The sequence below is a fragment of the Ixodes scapularis genome, unplaced genomic scaffold (genome assembly GCF_016920785.2).
Source record: "Ixodes scapularis isolate PalLabHiFi unplaced genomic scaffold, ASM1692078v2 PGA_scaffold8__174_contigs__length_109621045, whole genome shotgun sequence".
NCBI lineage: Eukaryota > Metazoa > Arthropoda > Arachnida > Ixodida > Ixodidae > Ixodes > Ixodes scapularis.
Window position 1 is genome coordinate 70,262,493 of NW_024609883.1, and position 18,159 is coordinate 70,280,651.

Consider the following 18,159-nt stretch of genomic DNA (forward strand, 5'->3'; position numbering starts at 1 on the left):
GGTTACTGTCTCGTAATGTCAGAAAATACATTTTGCAGCTTCCTTTTCAATTGCTTGTTAGAGGTGATGGAACTGAGCGAGTGCGAGAAGTCATTAAAAAGGCTAGGTACATAATGTTTGCGCAGACTCTCACCATATCGAGTCCGTACCGAAGGAATTTGATAAGGCACAAAACATCGGAGTTCACGACATGGATTGGATGGAATTTTGAACTCGCTTTCCCAAAAGTGCCGCCTGATAACTGTTTGAACAAAGAGCGAGTAAAAGGATGGCAACTGAAGAGACTCAAAAAGATTATCAGTACTAGAGTATTGCGTGTGATAGGCAACGCTTTTGAGAATACCCTTTAAAATCCGATCGATTCTTGAATGCCATTGGAGGGAGCAATTAAAAAATACGGTGATGCCGTACCTCAGTACGCTGTACGCTAAGGCGTGTATTAGGTTTTTTTTAATGGATAACGGTAAAATCCCTTTAATGTTGTACATGAAACAACAGACTGTTCGAAGACGTTGACATAAATGAGACATATGAGTACCCCACGCTAAGTCACAATCAAAGTGAACACCTAAGTATTTCATAGAGTCAACATATTGTATTGGAGTACAATCGGTACATGTGCAGTTAGATGTATGAAGATATAAGGGGAAAGTCAAATTCACATTTTTTAATGGATTACGAAAACATATCAGTTTCGTTTTTGCAGTATTAACTCGAAGCTTGTTTGTAGAGAACCAGTCCATAAGGTTAACAGCGTCCACCTGAAGCATTTCCATTGCCCGCTGGTAATCTAGGTGCCGAGAGAATAAGACGGTGTCGTCTGCATACTGATGTATGAAGCAAGTGGTAACAACAGATGAGGTGTCATTTACGTAAATGTTGAACAATAAAGGCGACAGGATAGACCCCTGTGGAACACCAGATGTTAAGCATGCCAGAGCACTACGAATGTTGTCAACACAAACAACCTGGGTACGATTTGATAAGAACCTCTTAATCAAAGAATAAAATGGCCCCCGGAAGCCGATTCTTTGTAACTTGCTTAAAAGAACGTCGTGATTTACGGTGTCAAAAGCTTTGGCGACATCAATGAAAAGTGCACAAGTAAACATGTTGTTTTCAAAAGAGTGGTGTAAAAAATCAGAAAATTTCTCAAGGAGACAAGAAGTACCACGTCCTGCGACAAATCCGTATTGATGGGGAGATATTATATTGTGTTTTTCGAGAAAACCAGACATAGCAAGTAATAAATGTTTTTCCAAGATTTGCGAAATGCAAGAAAGTATTGAGATGGGTCGGTACGAGGAAACTTTATCAGGTGAACCCCCTTTAAACAGGGGACCTACTAAAGCTTGTTTTAATTCACCAGGGATATTTCCACTCTCCAGGATGCTATTAATTATTACTAGGAGAACGTCCTTTAAGGTGTCATAGTTACGACATAAATCGTTCACAGTAATACCGTCAACACCCGCAGATCTGAAGCGCTTAAATCCGAAAATATATGATCGCAGTTCAAATTCAGAAAGAAGAGGAAGAAACGCCGATTCTGAGACAGACGGAATGGCGGGTGTTGAAATCACTGCAGTAGATGAGCTAAGAGTGGAACAAGCAAAAAAACTATTGAGCGCGTTGACAGTCAGATTCATATCAAATCATGATAATAATAATAATAATAATAATAATAATAATAATAATAATAATAATAATAATAATAATAATGTTTTATTTTGCACCAAAAATGCATGCATGATGCAGGAGGCTAGCAGAAAAAGCTGTCACATAGACAGCTGGACAAAGCCGAAGGCCCCCACACTGGCAGCGTCGGGGCAAGATAAGATAATAAACTATTTTGTATTCCTTTGGAACCCCAGCATCAATCCGTTTTGTTTTTTATTGTCTCGAAGCTAGAACGTTTGTTTCTGTTGTTTTCTCGAGCGTGCACGGACAACGGCTCGCGGCAGGCGACGCCTGACACCGCCGAGATCAGACTTGCCGGAGAATGGTCTCTGTGTGATTTCTGTAGGCTGCGCCGTACAAAAATAAGTGTCGATGGATGCATTACGTAGTGATGCCGTGGCAATGCGCAATGTCTCAGGGGGATCGATGGCCGAGTGAGTTAGCGCATACCAGCTTGGAGCACGTGGAGCGATAGCTCGCTCTGCAGAAGCCAGGGATCCTGGTTTCTGCAGCACCATGAACATGGTAACATAGAAATGACTGCACTGGATAATTTAGATACCACTAGATACAGCAAATGAACACAGATCTACAATTTATTACGCTGACTTATATAGCATAAAATTATTTACACACCACACGACACAGTAAGACAGAAAAGAAAGCTACACGTGGGTCCGTTTAAATTCCACACCCTTGCAAATAAATCTTTAAAATACGAAGGATGTGTAATTAAGCAGTTCAATCCCTACCCCTGCCCGTTTCAATCTGGATGAGCACCGCACCGGCGTGCGGTCGTGTATCACTACTGCGTGATGCACGCTAAAGACCCCAGGCTAGCGGTTGTACCGCACTGGCTAAACTGCTCATCTACACCTGAAAGACTAGTCGCCCATTGAAACAGACTAACTTCAGGCTGTATACATACACACACAAATGTCTTACAATATCTCACCGCCGCACACTGCGCTTTCACTTTCAAATAGTGGGCGATGCCATGCCTAATCCAGCGACCAGCGATAAGAGCATGACACGTGACCTCCCACTCCGCGAGCCCCCAGGTCAAACCGAAAGGTCACACGCTTTGAGTAAAGCCCTTTTATGTGTGTCTGCTTATCTCGTAAGCATGTAGCGTCGAATGTACTGGTCAAATACGTCTATGCACAATGGTCGCGCTTCGTGCGGGCCTTGAAAGTAAAGGGTCGTGGAGCGCTCGCTCGTGGCACGTGTCTCGAACGATCACAGAACAGTGGTTGTCGGTAGTAGAAACCGCCGAGCATTAATTTTATTCAATATTACCGGCTGTTGGTCAGCAAAGCATTTTTTCTTTAGTCCTTAGTTTTTAGTCTTTATTTATTTGACTCTGGAGAACCGCGGCACTACGGAAAGGCAGCAGCCTGTACCATGAAGGCCCGCGGTGCCGCGGCTAGTTAACATGATAATGTGATGAATATATACATGCTTGATGACGACGACATAGATTGTTGGTTTTGGGGAGGATGTCAGTCCGATTCGCAGAAGTCTGGATTTCGTAGAGGTGAGTTGGGCGTGTCAGCAGCGAGCCATGGGGATCTGGCACGCCGTTCGATCGGTGCATGAAGGAGCCCCAGGAACATGATGGCGCTGTTGCTCACTGGGGTCCCCTGGAGTTGAAACATTAGGCTCCAAGGGGTAGCCCAGTCAAAGTAGAGGCTGCCGCTTCCGAGGAACCGAGGACCAGGGCTTAGATTGAGGCACCGCCGTCGCCCGGTGTGTCATCCTCGCAACGTCGTCGTAGTTCTGTTCTCTATTTATACGCGTATGTATGTATACATGAAATAAGATAAATGAAAAGACACACAACCGAACAGCCAGCGGCGCGCCCACCGGGAACTGCCGTTGAAGGAAAAAACCAGCCTCTAAATCAAGAACCACCATCATCATCATTTACTGCCCGATAGCCGAGACCTTCCCGCCGATAGATGGCTCTCGCCAAGCCCAAAAAACCTGTCCGCGCCGAGGCTATTATTTTTTCGAAGAGTAGAATGTATTCCCCCTAGTAAAGTAGTTGCTTATGTGGTGGATCGACAAAAAGAAGTTACTCCCACATCGCATGACTGGCTTTCGGCCACGAGTCTGCTCAACAGACAGCATTCTTGATATCGTAAGTGACATCGAGCACAATACCAATGAAGGAAGGTCAACACTGGCAGTCTTTTTTTTTATTTTTAATGTTACACGGGATTTTGATAATGTTGACCACTTCAGCAGTTCTTCGATCTCTCACAGCCATGGGAATTACTGGTCGCGTCCAAGGCTTTCTCAGCAAACTGTTGCACCACCGAAGTCTGAATATAAAGATCGGATCGTCCCTCAGCACTTCTCGTTTGTGCTCTCGCAGTTTACCACAAGGAAGCGGGCTATCACCACTACTCTTTAATGTCATCATGGCTGGCCTCCCGGATGCACTGCCTAAGCTTTTTGTTCCAATCAAAATTTCGCTATACGCAGATGATATCTGCATATGGGTCCCGGGTCATAGCCATAAAAATCTTCGTGATATCGCCCAAACAGCCATTCACTGCGTCCAACGATACGTCCAAAGCGTAGGACCACAACTGGCAGCTGAAGAGACTGCGTTCCTCTTTTTTCCAGGTCGCCATCGCCGCGGAGCTAATTTGAAGCTGCCTCTCGGAACAACACAACTCGTCAAGTCCGCAAGTACAAGTTTCTGGGCGTTACACTCGATGCTAGATTGACTGGGAAAGGTGCTGTTGATGCTTCATTTCATTCAGCATCGCAGCTAATGCCGTACGGCGAATGGCTGGTGCATCATGGGGCAATGCCCCACGATCCAATGCTTGGACTTCATTCCTCACTTGTCCTGAGTCGTAATCTGCATATGCTACCATTCGCATCTCTCTCATCCACACAATATGAAAGGCTCGAGAGGCTACACAGGAAAGGCCTCCCCGCTGCTCTTGGCCGTAGAAACTAGCTTATATACAGGGAAAGTCAAGTTACACCTCTACGTTTGAAGGCTACTGAGAAACTTCTTATTCAGCTCCTTCGTCTTCTCAAAACACCTGTGGGACGGAGACTCCTTTAGAGGCTACACCAATAGGAGGTACTCACACTTCAAGTCATGCTTTCACAGGCTACAATCACTAGGTTGGCGCCCGTCAGTTTTCGTTGTTCCGACAGCGTTGATGCTGGCCCCTTGGATTGAATATGGACCCATCTGAAGAGACACCATTCCAAAGTTACACTCTAAAAGCAAAACTTCAGAAGTTATAACCAAGGCTCTCAGAAAATCACCCTTTTGTGACCTATCCAGACTTTCTTCGAGTTTACACAGATGGTTCAGTGAATGCATCATTACGAAGCAGTACAGCCGCTTTGTCACTTCTAAACTGCAGTGACAATGGAATAACAAATTTCATCGCATGGCCTCTTCAACTACAACTGACGTTGTTGCAATTACAGAAGCACTCGTCGCACTAAGCCGTTACCATCCTAGAAACGTAGTGGTGATCACAGACTCCAGATGTGCTCTTCGACGACTTCTCATGTGTACCGAAACGACAACCAGCAGAGCCAGAATTACCCTCCAACATATGGAAGCAAACGGATTCGTGGAACAGTTTCAGTGGGTCCCGTCGCACATTAGAATTAAAGGAAATGAAGCTGCTGATTGGTTAGCCGCACAAGCCCATCATCGGACCCCCTTGCTTGAACCATCTGACGACCATCGGCAGCATAGAGCCGCTGTTCGACGACACATTGCGTCTCTACGTTTAGATGGAAATACTGTCACGGGTGGTGACCAAAAAAAAAAAAAACAATAAATAAAACAGGAAGAAATAAACGTTTAATGTGGCGAACTTGTGCCAAAAATAAAAGGGTACAAACGATAATAACAGACCGTCGTGGGCGTCTACGTCGGCGTAACAGCAGGGGTGTATCCCGAAACAACCCATTCTTATTTGAACCCTTCTCGTTTGAACCCATTCGCAAAACGCCCTTCTCGTTTTAACCTTTCGCGTTTCGACCCTTTCTTATTTATACCCGTCTCATTTGAACCCATTCTCATTTGAACCCTTCTCGTCTGAACCCATTCGCAAAACGCCCTTCGCGTTTTAACCTTTCGCGTTTCGACCCTTTCTCATTTGAACCCGTTGTCATTTGAACACCGTAGTGAGGTATAGAAAGAAGGAAAAACGGTTGAAAAGGATGAAATCATGAAGGTTGAAGATGAAGAGAAGCGGCACCATCTCTTGCAGAGCACATGAAACAATTTTCCTTATGCCTGCGTGCCACCCCGAGTCTGTTGACATAGCTACGTGGTCACATGGTGACATGTAGGGTGACCACCCGTCCCGCGATTCGCGGGACTCTCCCGCATTGAGGGCTCGTGTCCCGCGTCCCGCAAGAAATTCCCAAATCTTCAAAATGTCCCGCATTTCACATTGTCGCAACATTCACTGCGCAAATTATGGCGCTTCCGAACAACGGGCAACGGGGAACCGCGGAGGTCGCTGATAAATGTGTGAATCTCGATGGTATGTCATTTTCTTGCCAAGCACTGCGGGAAGCAACCGTCGTTCTTGCGGGGGACTGACGCACATGCGCCGTTGCGCCTCTCCCCTTGATGGCAAAATATTGCAAGCGAAAATTGCTCGCCAAAAGCTGAAAAATAAACTATTGTAATTAGTTGCAAATCATACTGAATCATGCAAAAGGGTTGTTGTGGAAAGCTGTTTTTTTAGTGAAGACGGCTACAGAAGGAAAAAAACCTGAAACTTACAACGGTCAAAACAACGACAACATAAGGTTTTATTTTTGTGTAGGAGCATGTTAATATAAGAGTAAGTATCAACAGGAAACAATAAGGCGAAAAATATTTACTGTTTTTTTTATTTCATTTTGATGCATTGGGGTCTGGTGTAGTCGATCTTTATGTTTACAACTTAGATACTTTTAATAAAATATTTACCATTACAAATAAACAAAAGTATATCACTGTGAGTGAAACTTATCTTAGTTTAATTGCCGCGTACAATTTTCAGGTGTATACTACGCTTTCGGACAGCACAGGATTTCGGGCTGTGCGCGTTGGTGAATTTCCCTTAATACTTATTTCTTGAGTCGTGAAAAAATACCGACCTCCTCTTACTCTTACTCCCCCCCCCCCCCCCCCCCCCCGGTAAGGGTGTCCCGCATTCCACCGGCAGGAAGGTGGTCACCCTAGTGACGTGGTTTCAAAAGTGCTAGCGCAGATTCGGTACTACTTCATTTCTCTTCTGTCGCTCTATGTCGTTAAGAATGTCGTTGTGTGGAGCGGATGGATCATTGTGCTAGTCGTGTGTTATTACTTGTAATGGCCAATTCGGGTGGTCATTTTCCCTGAAAAAAAGTTTTCCCATATCTTCGGCAAGGGCGTTCGCGTGGTCAAAGGCTGGCAGGTGCAAGCTTTTCGGGTTGCGCTTCTCGGGCGTGTACCAGCAATTTACCAACAGAAGTTTTCCCGAGCTCCAAGAGGTCGGGCAGCTTGTCTGCCAGACTGTATCCGGTATCATCACATCCGAATCGGGATAGGGAACCAAACGAAACAATGCTCGCTGAGGCGGCAAATAGCGGGTTTGAGTGGCAAACGAAGCCATCGAGACAGGCACCCTTTTGTGCTCTGAGACAAGAGAGCAAAAACAACGAAGAGAAAGATAATTTATGTTTCAAAGAAAGTGAACATTTTTGGAAGAATTTATCGAGCCTGAGCAAGGTATGTTTGCTCTGAGACACGGGCTGCATCATGCATACATCACTTTATTTTACAACTCTGTAATAACAAGTTATTACACCGCTGAAAAAAAAGTATGCATAGTGATGCAGTTTGAAACTTGAACACGCATCACAATTTCAAGGAGGGTGGGTGCAAGGAGAAGACCGAGGATTCCAAAAAAGGCACTAGAGAGTTTTACTAGATCGTTCCGATACCCCCGATAGCCCAGATAGCCCCGATAACGATACTATGCATGCGCAAGGGAGGCGGTGGCGGAGTATCGGGTATCGTTATCGGAGTCATGGGAACGATCTACTAAAACTCTCTCCTAACAGTAAACAGAATATGGAAAGCGACGCAAGCCCCCGTGGCAACAGTTAATCGAAAATCCAAACGAAGTTTATTGAAATCTGACGCGCGTGCGGGCAGCACCACACTGATTTATACATCTGCCCTTTCATTGATTTTATGTTTTAATATTCTGTCAGCTGTACGGACTGTGGTAATGCCAATATTTTGAAAAGTTTTGTGAAGCCGCTTCTGTTTACACACATCTCAAAGAGTCGTAATTTATGTTGTTGGCGTATGCAGCGTGCTCATGGTACCATAGAATGATCGAAGAAGAAGTTAACAGAGCTCACTCGCGACCCAGTCAATTAAAAACGCCAGTTGATTGTGCTTTGCATTCGGATGGAGAGGGTCACGTGATGCGCCGCTGGCGCGTTTTTGGTCGCCGGTGCCACAGGCAAGGGCTGGAAGGCAATTAATTACCCGAATTCGCCATAAATACCGCAGAAAGATTGCGAGATCATGATGTTGGATTAATTTGGGTTCGAAATGAGAGAGGTTAAAATGAGAAAAGTCTTTCTGACAATGGTCAAAACCAGAAAGTATGTTTTGAGAAAATTTGAAATGAGAAAGGTTAAAATGAGAAAAGTCGTTTTGAGAAGGGTCAAAACCCGAAAGTTTGTTTTGAGAACGGTTTAAATGAGAAAGGGAGAAACGCGAAAGTTGTTTTGCGCTGGGTTGAAATGAGAAGGTAAAAACGAGAAGGTACAAATGCGAACGGGTTCAAATGAGAACCACCCAACAGCAGAGTCGAACGCAGGGGCAAGACTGACTCCGCTCGCCTTGCGGAGTCCCTTATGTACCCTCGTAGGTTTATGGATCATTCGGTTTAGAACTTTCGGTGCTTAGAACATTCGGAACTTGATCAGACGAGAGCGTTCTCGACCTTACGAGAAGGCCAAGTTAATAGAATAAATAAAAGGACAGTCCGCCGACTGCAATCAAACCTACACCTTCTGCGCGACAGTCAAGCGCGGTAACCACTCGGCCACGCACGCGCTTGCTCGCCGACGCGCGTGGCAATACTCACTGCCCATGCATAACGAAAGGTCTATCACGCCTGGAAGCTACAACCCTATTCAGATTACGTACAAGAAGTGCTAGGGCACCCGCGTGGTTATACAAGATCGGAGTCACGCAGTCTCCGATTTGCTCAACATGTGCCGTCCGCTGCGACCAAGACCACTTGCTTCTGCAGTGCCCAAATTTTCAAGCACAACGAGATACGCTGCGTGGCATATTCAACTGCAGAGGACCTGACGTTTCCTAGCGGTTCACGATCACGCCGTGAAAACACGCATATCATCCTAACCGAACGATTCTCCCGATGTAATTGCGTACTTTGGAGCGCACATAACTACAGCTCTAAGACAATATGTGAATGTGAATATGTATGAGTGAGGTTGTATGTGAGCAACAAAGCCGACACATCAATGTTGGACTAATCGCTTACTATTAAAACGCCATTCTCTCTCTCTCTTTTTGACGAGCCTCCACAAAGGCCAATGCTGGAGAGAAAAAGACAGTTGAATCTAAAATGGCAAAAGGCTGTCCTGCTGCGGTAATGGTGGAGCATAGACATGAAAATAAGAGGAAACAAAAAGTGAAGATTGGACGTGGCGCCACACATGCGCAGCTGCTGCAAAGCTTCTACAGTATAATACCTCCGCATCTGTCGGCCCAGGTTCAAGCCCGCTGGGCGTCTTTTGGTATATTTTTCTTCTTTTTTTTTTAATTTGTATGTTGTTGTTTTTGTAACGTTTTCAAAGTGTCGCTTGTTCGTGACGCTCGTTCATAAGACTCTGTTCTATAAAACAAAAATGACACATAAAACGCTTTCTGTGTTAAAAATGGGAGACAAATTTCACGTGCATTTCTATATAGCACAAGATAGGTCTACCTTTGAGGTGTGGCGACACTGTAGATGAGGAATTTAGCCAGAGCAGTATCAGAGCTAGCCTGTGGTCTTTAACTCGCATGACGCAGTAGTAATACACGACAAAACGCCGATACGATGTTCATTCAGATCGAAACAAGCAGGGATGGGGACTAAACCTGAGATCACTTAACAGCGCGAAGTTTCGTTTTACACGCGTGGCCACCAATGTCCCCCTGAACACACCAGTGCTCGTCCGTTCGTCCACCCATTCCCTATAGCCGGCCATGCCAACGCAACGGGATTGGTTTCAATAGCAACATAAAGAAAAAAAATTAAGTACTTATTTAGCGAAAATCAAATAAATATATAGCCATCATCCAAAACGAACCGCACCCTAAACCTGTTTGTCCGCAGCCTTTTGCTGTAGCTTGCTTCGGATATGAACTACGGATCCTATTATATGCCGGCATTCTCTGCGACGCGTTGTGATGTCGTAGGAGATGTTGACAGAAGTGAATAAACAGTGCATCCCTCTTGGCTCTCCGAGTGACTATTTAATGTCTTTTCAACAATTTTCAGCAATCGCTTCCTAAATAATGTGTTCCACGCATTATGGGTGTTCGTAGGTAAGAACTCTAAGGATCATAGGTTGAGCCTTTGTTTGAAATCCGCCAAACTCTATTTATCTATTATTATGCAATTAATTGCAAAGGTGCAAGTGAGCTGAACAAAAATGACGAACTAGCTGTGTTTGGAGATTTGTGTTTGTCATTTGTCCCTCTTGTTCCCTGTCTCCGGGGATTATTTTCGTCTATTAATCTCTCTCTTCCATTGAGTTCTCGGGCCGAGGACCTCGATCATTTGTTTGCCCCAAAGCTGACAGAGCGTTAAGTGTGTGCACGCGGTATAGAGCTTCTAAAACTCCATTCACACGGTCAGCATAAAGGTACCTTGAACATGAACCCTTTGCTATCGGCAAATCAGTCCGTGCTCTTGGGTCGCGACCACACGCCACGCGCGCAAGATTGTGAATTCATTGGCCGCAGAGAATAAAAGTCTCTTAGCTAAAGTTTTTTTTTGCGGTCATGTGAATCAGAGCCGTATATGTGAATGGGGTATTATTTTGTTAACAGTTCAAAGGTTGAAGAGTGTGAGCGTGTGGAGACGCGATTCAAGTGCCGCTGAGCTAGCTTCTGCGCTGGCTTCGGCAGTGCTGCTTTTCGCCCAGCCTTTGCTAAGACGCGGCTTCCAGCAAGCCGGCACTGATCAACAGTAAGCGGTAAGAAAGAATGTGTCACCAAATACACCTGCGGCGAAAGGGTCCAAGTCGCGAAAGCCCGGCCGATAGCAAAGTCATGGGGAGAGTGCATTCCAGGAACACTTGTAAAAAAGGAGAAAAAGGAAAACAAAAACTATGGGTAAAGTTGACAAAGCAGAGATATCACGAAAAAATCAATGTAATTTGAAGTCCCGAGCGAATGACGAGACCACGAAACTCGAACCCGTCTTACCTCCTATTAAGTAAAGCGATCTGCGGAGGAATATTGAGCATGACGTTTCGCCTGCTTACTCTCACAAAGAAAACTTATTTATGGGTCAGAAACTTCATAAAACTCGTTATTGACTCGCCACTATTTTTTGTTCAAAATGATTGCACGCCAAGCTTGTCTGGAAACAATCAAGCCTGCATTTCAATATTCTATTTTTCCCCGTTTTCGAAAAGGAAACACTCGGATTTTAAGCTACATCTTCCTGGAGAAAGTTACGTGTATTGTGGTGAGATGCAGCGACCATAGTTCGGTCAAAGAAGTGCCTTTTGTTCTCGGCACCTGGCCAAGCAGGGTCGATGAAGATGAATTTTGTGCTCGTGCCTACCTCCACCGTGCACAGAAAAAGCCGCGATAGATTTCTTTTTTTTTTTTTTTTTCGATGTCAGTCTTTCCAGACGAATGTAGTGGCCGGAGGAGAGCTTAGCGCTCAAACAAACTATGGTTTAGGCACCACTCTAGTGGATGCTCTAGAGTCCTTACAAGCAATCTCTTTATGTCCGAAACCATCGAAGTCATGACATTGTATAGGTAAGGCCCTGAAACAATGAGCAGGTGACGCACGTGTCTTTGACCTGGTCTTTTTATCACTACCACGTGGGGCATATTGCACATTCCCAGAAAAGTAGTCGTAGTGCAGCTGGCTAGAATTCATCTCCACAGCCTTGAAAAACCAGTACCTTCAACTCTCCCAGTCGCGCTTACCTCTCGCCGCATAAACATGATTCACGTTATCATATTTGCTTCATTATTATCTTTTTGTTGCCAACTTCTAACACAACGTGTTTCCGTTTCACGACAGCTTCGGGGACAAAATTGGTATTTTGGCAAAGCACTCGAAGGGCATTCACCTTTTTCGAAAACTGTAAAAAGCGTAGAAAAATTTACGAGCAAACAAAAAACAAAAAAACATCCGGTTTGAGAAAAAGAAAACATTTTAATGAGGGACTCCTAGCAGCCGGATGTTATGATTCCAATTGGACTTTTTTGCCGACAGAAAAATTGAACAGCCGGGAGTAGGAGATTCTTTCTCTAGATCAAGCAAATAAGCCATAAAAGTCTCTGAGAATTGGGATATAAATTAATCCTCTGGGACACTGTCCACGGAAGAGTCGTGGGCGGCGATAGTCTGTCGATAGACAATTGCAAGCTTAGCACCCGGATGGGTGCCCCAGGCTCTGGGTGCCCCAAGGGAACCAGCACGCGAAGCTTGCGCGTGAATGTGGCCTTGATAGGCTTGCAATTGCATATGCTTGCCCGCGCGTGTACAGACATGGCGGCACCAGATGCCCCGTTTTTAATCGTCTACAGATGGCTCACAGATGGTACTACTGTGGTAACACCTGTGACTAGCAACGCCAAACAGATGTTTTATGTCCCGCCTGTATATAGGAATAACTAGATATTTTAGGCTTGACTCTTTTCACAGGATGTTGAACCCAACCAGAACCCGAACCGAAAAACGGTTACCATAGTACCGTTACCGTAAACTTTACTGCGCATGTCCGAATCGTACCGGCGTCACATGCCTGAAACGCGTTACCGTGGTCGCCTTACCGTGATACCGCCGACCTTTGTTCAACGTGGCGGCGCCCATGCTACGCCACTGCAAGCGTTGACGACACATACACTTACTGTTTCAGAATACTGGAGGAGCCATCTAGAAATACTCGTAGCAGCAAATATTGCTCGAGTAGCCATATTTAGTGGTAAGCGCTGCTGCTTTTATAACGATCCCGTCACGTCACAGAGCGGGGTTGTTTTTCTTCTTTCCACAATATAAAAGAAATGCTCTAAATGGTACTGCGGCTTCCTCGGTGGCTCGGTTCTTAAAGGGATACTGAACCAAAGAAGTTAGTGTCCGTAGTAAATGCCGCACGTTCTTTCCACGAGCCAGTAGTCGCCGGGGTGCGCGAGTACACGCAACGAAATTGAAGTCATAGTCCCCCATTCGCGTTTAAGACGACAGTGAAATATATGGGCTTCGGGCGAAAGGAGAATAAAGACAGGCTTTTCATCTCCACAAGTGAAAACTACGTGCTTGTTAGACCAATGGATCGCTTACCTTTTACAGCAGACCCCACTGTGGAGATGAAACGCATGTCATTATTCTCACTTTCCCTGGAGCCCACGCATTTCACTGTCATCTTAACAGCGAATGGGGGACTATGACGTCAATTTCGTTGCATGTGCTCGCGCACCCCGGCGATCACTGGCTCGTGGAAAGATCGTGCATGCTTCTATGAATATAGATAATGAACTGTTTGGTTTAGCATCTTCTTACAGCATTTTACAGACAGTGCCTTCATCACGCGCTCGTAGTCTTTCGCCATGCTTTGGCTGCCTGTATACTCCATCTGACAAATATCTGCTGTAAAGCCAGAGGCGGAAGCGCGTTAGCTTAGATCAGCAGAATGTTTTCGTCTGTACGAGAACTCGTGCACAGGAGGCACTTGTCAAAGCCACGCGCTCGTGCCCATGCCCTTGCTTGCTTTGTGAGATGGAGTATAGACCTTTTCTGCAAGTGCGCCGCCATCTTGAATTGAGGTCACTTCCAGTATGGGCGAAAACATTGTTTTGCCTTTGCCACGCCAATAGAAGTCATTTAGGATATAAGCGTAACCGTCACACTTTCTCGTTTTGCCTCCCCTTTATTTTTTTACTATTTGCAGGTTGAAGCGTTGGATTATTTTTTTGTCGCCCATACCGGATACGCCTAGGTGGCTGGGGATGAGAGTACACAGAAAAGGTAACAGAAAGTATAAAACAGAGAGAGGACGAAACACAGACGAGCACATTCGTTCATAATAGCTGCGTGAGCACTTTTACGCTTTCAAGACAAGAAAGCCCGCGCTGGAGGCGGAGCTTCGACTGCGCTCTTCAGCTGTGCGAAATAAAAAGAGCAGGGCGCGTTATCAAAACAGCTATTAAATGCTTATAAGCAAGACAAAAGGCCTCTATATATTGCCACGCGCGGGGCCGAGCAAGCAACGCTCGGTCACTGACTTCTATGCTCTGTTTCATACTTAGCGTGCAACGATGTCAAAGATATACTGGCGCGAGCGCGTGGCTTCATCTCTGGTTTTGTTTGCGCGAGAACGCGTGCAAATGATCAACGAGATCAAGCCCCACAATTACACCAGTAGCTTTTACAGCGTTGCACGCTAAGTATGAAACAGAGTATAGAAGATACGTGTTCATTCTTACTTGGGGAGTAACTTTCATCATTTCGTCCTACTTTTTTGTTCTTTAAAGTCACCTGTTCACCTTCGCCCCGAAAGCTCGACGCCCGAACTTTCTGGGGCGAATTTTCGAGATGCCGACTCACACTAGATCACGAGCTGCGTCTAGCCTTATGAGTTATTCTCGCTCCCGCTTGCTGTTAGGCCGCCACTAAGACTGCTGAATTTTCGTATACTGGTGTTTGCAGTAAAAAGGCAAGATACAAAACGAAAATAAGCATATATATATATATATATATATATATATATATATATATATATATATATATATATATATATTGCCGTCCTTGGTTCCCGCAGTACGGCTTCTGATTATCTTTTTTATTACAAATAGCGCAGTGTTGAATACACTTTTTCTTTTGACAACCTGGAGCTGTTGTCCTATTTTTTAACAACTCTTTCGAACCGGTTGTCGCTTGGTGGAACCGATAACCGACCCGTTATTTCGAATTCACCACTAACCGAAACCGAACCGATAAAATTGAGAAGCTACTGAACCTGAACCTGAACCGAACCGAAAAGAATAACCGGTTCGATTTCCTGATTTTTTTTGTTTTTGTTTTTTCAGGAACCTACACCCATAAAATTCACTATGACAAATGCACCACCTAAAGATATATTTGTATAAACTTTAATTGTGCACCGTTTTCTGGCTTACTTTATTCTACTATGTTCACGCCAGTATAGAGTGCATATCTCACAATAAATAAACATTCAGGCGTTTTAGCATGTTTCTTGCGTCAAAACTTTGTTCGACTTTTCAGTGCACCAAACAATCGAGGGAGAGATAAGGTCACCCGAGTCGATCTTCCGGTACATCATTTTCGAAGACAATGGAAGAGTTCGGGCTTCAGAGCCCCACTCATGAAAGTTGACTGCCTTCAGTCATTCTGCATTCGTCCTTTTCTGTAGGGCTTAAGATTCGTAGGAACGCCAGAATGTGCTCTAATGTAATAGTCATTGTGCTGTTTGCGAATGTTTTCACGGCGGGAAGTGAGTCACCCCAAGGGGCGTTTGGTGTCTTCCCTGCGGATGAGCAATTTAGCCAGAACAGTACGGCTGCCAGTGGTGAAAGACGACCGCACGCCGGTTCTAGGGTTAGGGTGCCTTCATGTGTGCTTCGCATTGAGTGATGCCAACTGCCTGTTTCCCTTTCTTACACCCTCTTCCACCGCCATTTTGTTCCTCTCATTGTTTCCCCGTGCGCCGGAAAGTGGCCTTTGTGTCCATCGGTCCTCCCACCCGAGGGGGAAAATGCTAATGCCCCCTCGGTGGGTTCCACAACGCTGCTCCGAGCTTGTGAGATAAGGTGCTTGTTTCCGGGAGGGTTATAAACCCCACGGATTATCGCCGAGAACCAAAATGGCTGCTGGTGTGTCGGCGAGTGGTATTACAAAGGGTGACATCACCCTAGCAAAGCGCACAGGCTCCCTAGCCGGTACGATGCTCGTTCATATCGAAAGTAAGGAGCGGGTGAAGAAGTGGGAGGGGGGTGATTGCTTATCCCTTTTTTCTCCCCAAGCCTTCAAAGGGAGATTTTTCGCCGTTTTATAAGCGAACGACAAACCCCAGTTTTCTTTAAGAAGACATGTTTTGTTTTGGGCGAAATGGCACTTATTAGGTAAACAGAATATATTTGGGCAATGCTTCGCTCATCACGTCTCATCCGTTCGTGACGTCAACGAAAATTTCACAGAAAGTTTCTCCCTGAAACTTCTCGCGAAAATCTCTTTATCCCAAACCAGAACAAAATAGACTTTTGTTGCTCAGACAGCGGAAGGTGTGTCTGCCGAAGTATAGCGACATTGTTTCCCGCTCCAGTTGGCAAATAGAGCCAGTGCAATACCACCTCCAGCCTGGGGGTCTTTAAGGTGCATCACGCAACAGTGATAAACGACGGCGGCACGCCGGTACGACACTCCTTTTGATCGAAACAGGCAGGGGTGTGGTTTGAAACCATTAGGATCCCTGGGTGCTGCAGCGCGAGATTTCGCTCCACGTGCTCCGAGCAGTAAACACTTTTGTAAAGTGTCTGCCCTTAGTAGCTGCTGCGCCAATGATCAACGTCCGCTATTGTTTGGTCACGTACTTTGATGTGTCAGCATGCATTGGACACGGGTGTCAACATTCGACGAGAGCTCGTGTCAGCTCGTGTCAAGAACGAGTGTTTCGTTAGAAACCGGCGAGGACTCGGATTCAAACGCACGGTTCGTGCCCACCCACAAGATAACGACCGCCAATGTTGCCTTATGGAGCTTTGAAAAGGGCGATTCTTCAAAAAGAAAATGAACAACACATGGACAGTAAGTAAAAGCAGGGGGAGGAGGGACGGGAGGGATGGAGGGAGCGCAGGTGGTGTGGGACTCCATTAAGGTAGTGGTATGAGAGCGTGGACCCGTCATAAAGTCTGCACAGCTCCACGTTCAAGCCCACTGGAGCTGTTCTGGTTGCGAGTCAGGAAGCAGCTGATTCCTCTAGCCCATCCAAAGTAAGCGCTTTTCCTTAACTACGGCAACTTATTTTGACAGGCTTGTACGGTATTCATTACGAGATATAACATTGCCTGTAATGAATTAGTTTTAGGAGTAATTTTGTAATAATTTGGTTAAATTTGTTAGATGGTGATTGAAAAATTAATATAATTACTTTTTTGAGTAATGTAATCACCCGGTTACTTTTATTGCGTAGTCAACATAAGATTAACCTGATTACGTTTTGACGTACCTTTGTGACCATCCGATTTATTTTATTTGGTAGTAGAACCGTAAGACTAATCGGATTACTTTACGGAGTCATTTTGAAATAACCTGACTGCTCTTTGGAGTAAATTTGTAATTATACATACTTACTTACTGGAGTGATTTTGTGATCACTTGAAAACTTTTGGGAACAATTTTGTAATCCCCCGAAAACTTTTATTAGGTAGTAGTAAGATTAATGTGATTACCTCGTGGGTAGTTTCGTAATTACGTGATTACTTTTATTACGTAGTAATAATTAGTTAAATCTGATTCTTTGTGAAAGTAATAACATTATTTGTAACCGTTGCTATTTCTACAACCCCCCCCCCCCCCCCCCTCCATCGGTTTCCCAGTTTGACTGCAGCTTCGAAATCTCGCAAACAATGAGGAAAAAGACGATTGCTACCGAGCTGAGCAAAAGGACGCACACTTTCTGAAAAGTTTATATAGCGGTTTATTGGTCTTGAGCTCAACTGTGAAAGCTGATCGTTCTCTACAAAAGCCTTTAAGCGCAAAGTTTGGTAAATATGCAGCATTTCCGTCTTTATCAACCGCCCTACAAAAAAAAAAAAACTGTTTTACCATTTTTTTTTTTTTTTTTAACAAAACAGCTGAATCCGGTTTACGGCACCTCTAGGCCTGAGTACTACCAAGACAACCAAAACAGAGCAGTGTAAAAGTCAGTGTGACAAAAAAAAAAGAGGACTCGTCGCCATATTCAAAGTAAATGGTTGGTATTTGTTAACAATCTGCAATTCACAGAATTCAAGGATTGATTTTTATTTATTTTTTTTCTGTCTGAGGTTGCTTGGGCGAGGCACAAGCGATTGAGAACGTTCCATTAAACAACGAAGCCCGATCCTGTTTTCTTCTTCGACCTACTGTAATCTAGATTTAACTCCCAACTCCTCCACTTCGTGCCTATGATGACTTGTCTTTTGCCCCTAAGTCCACACAAAGAAGC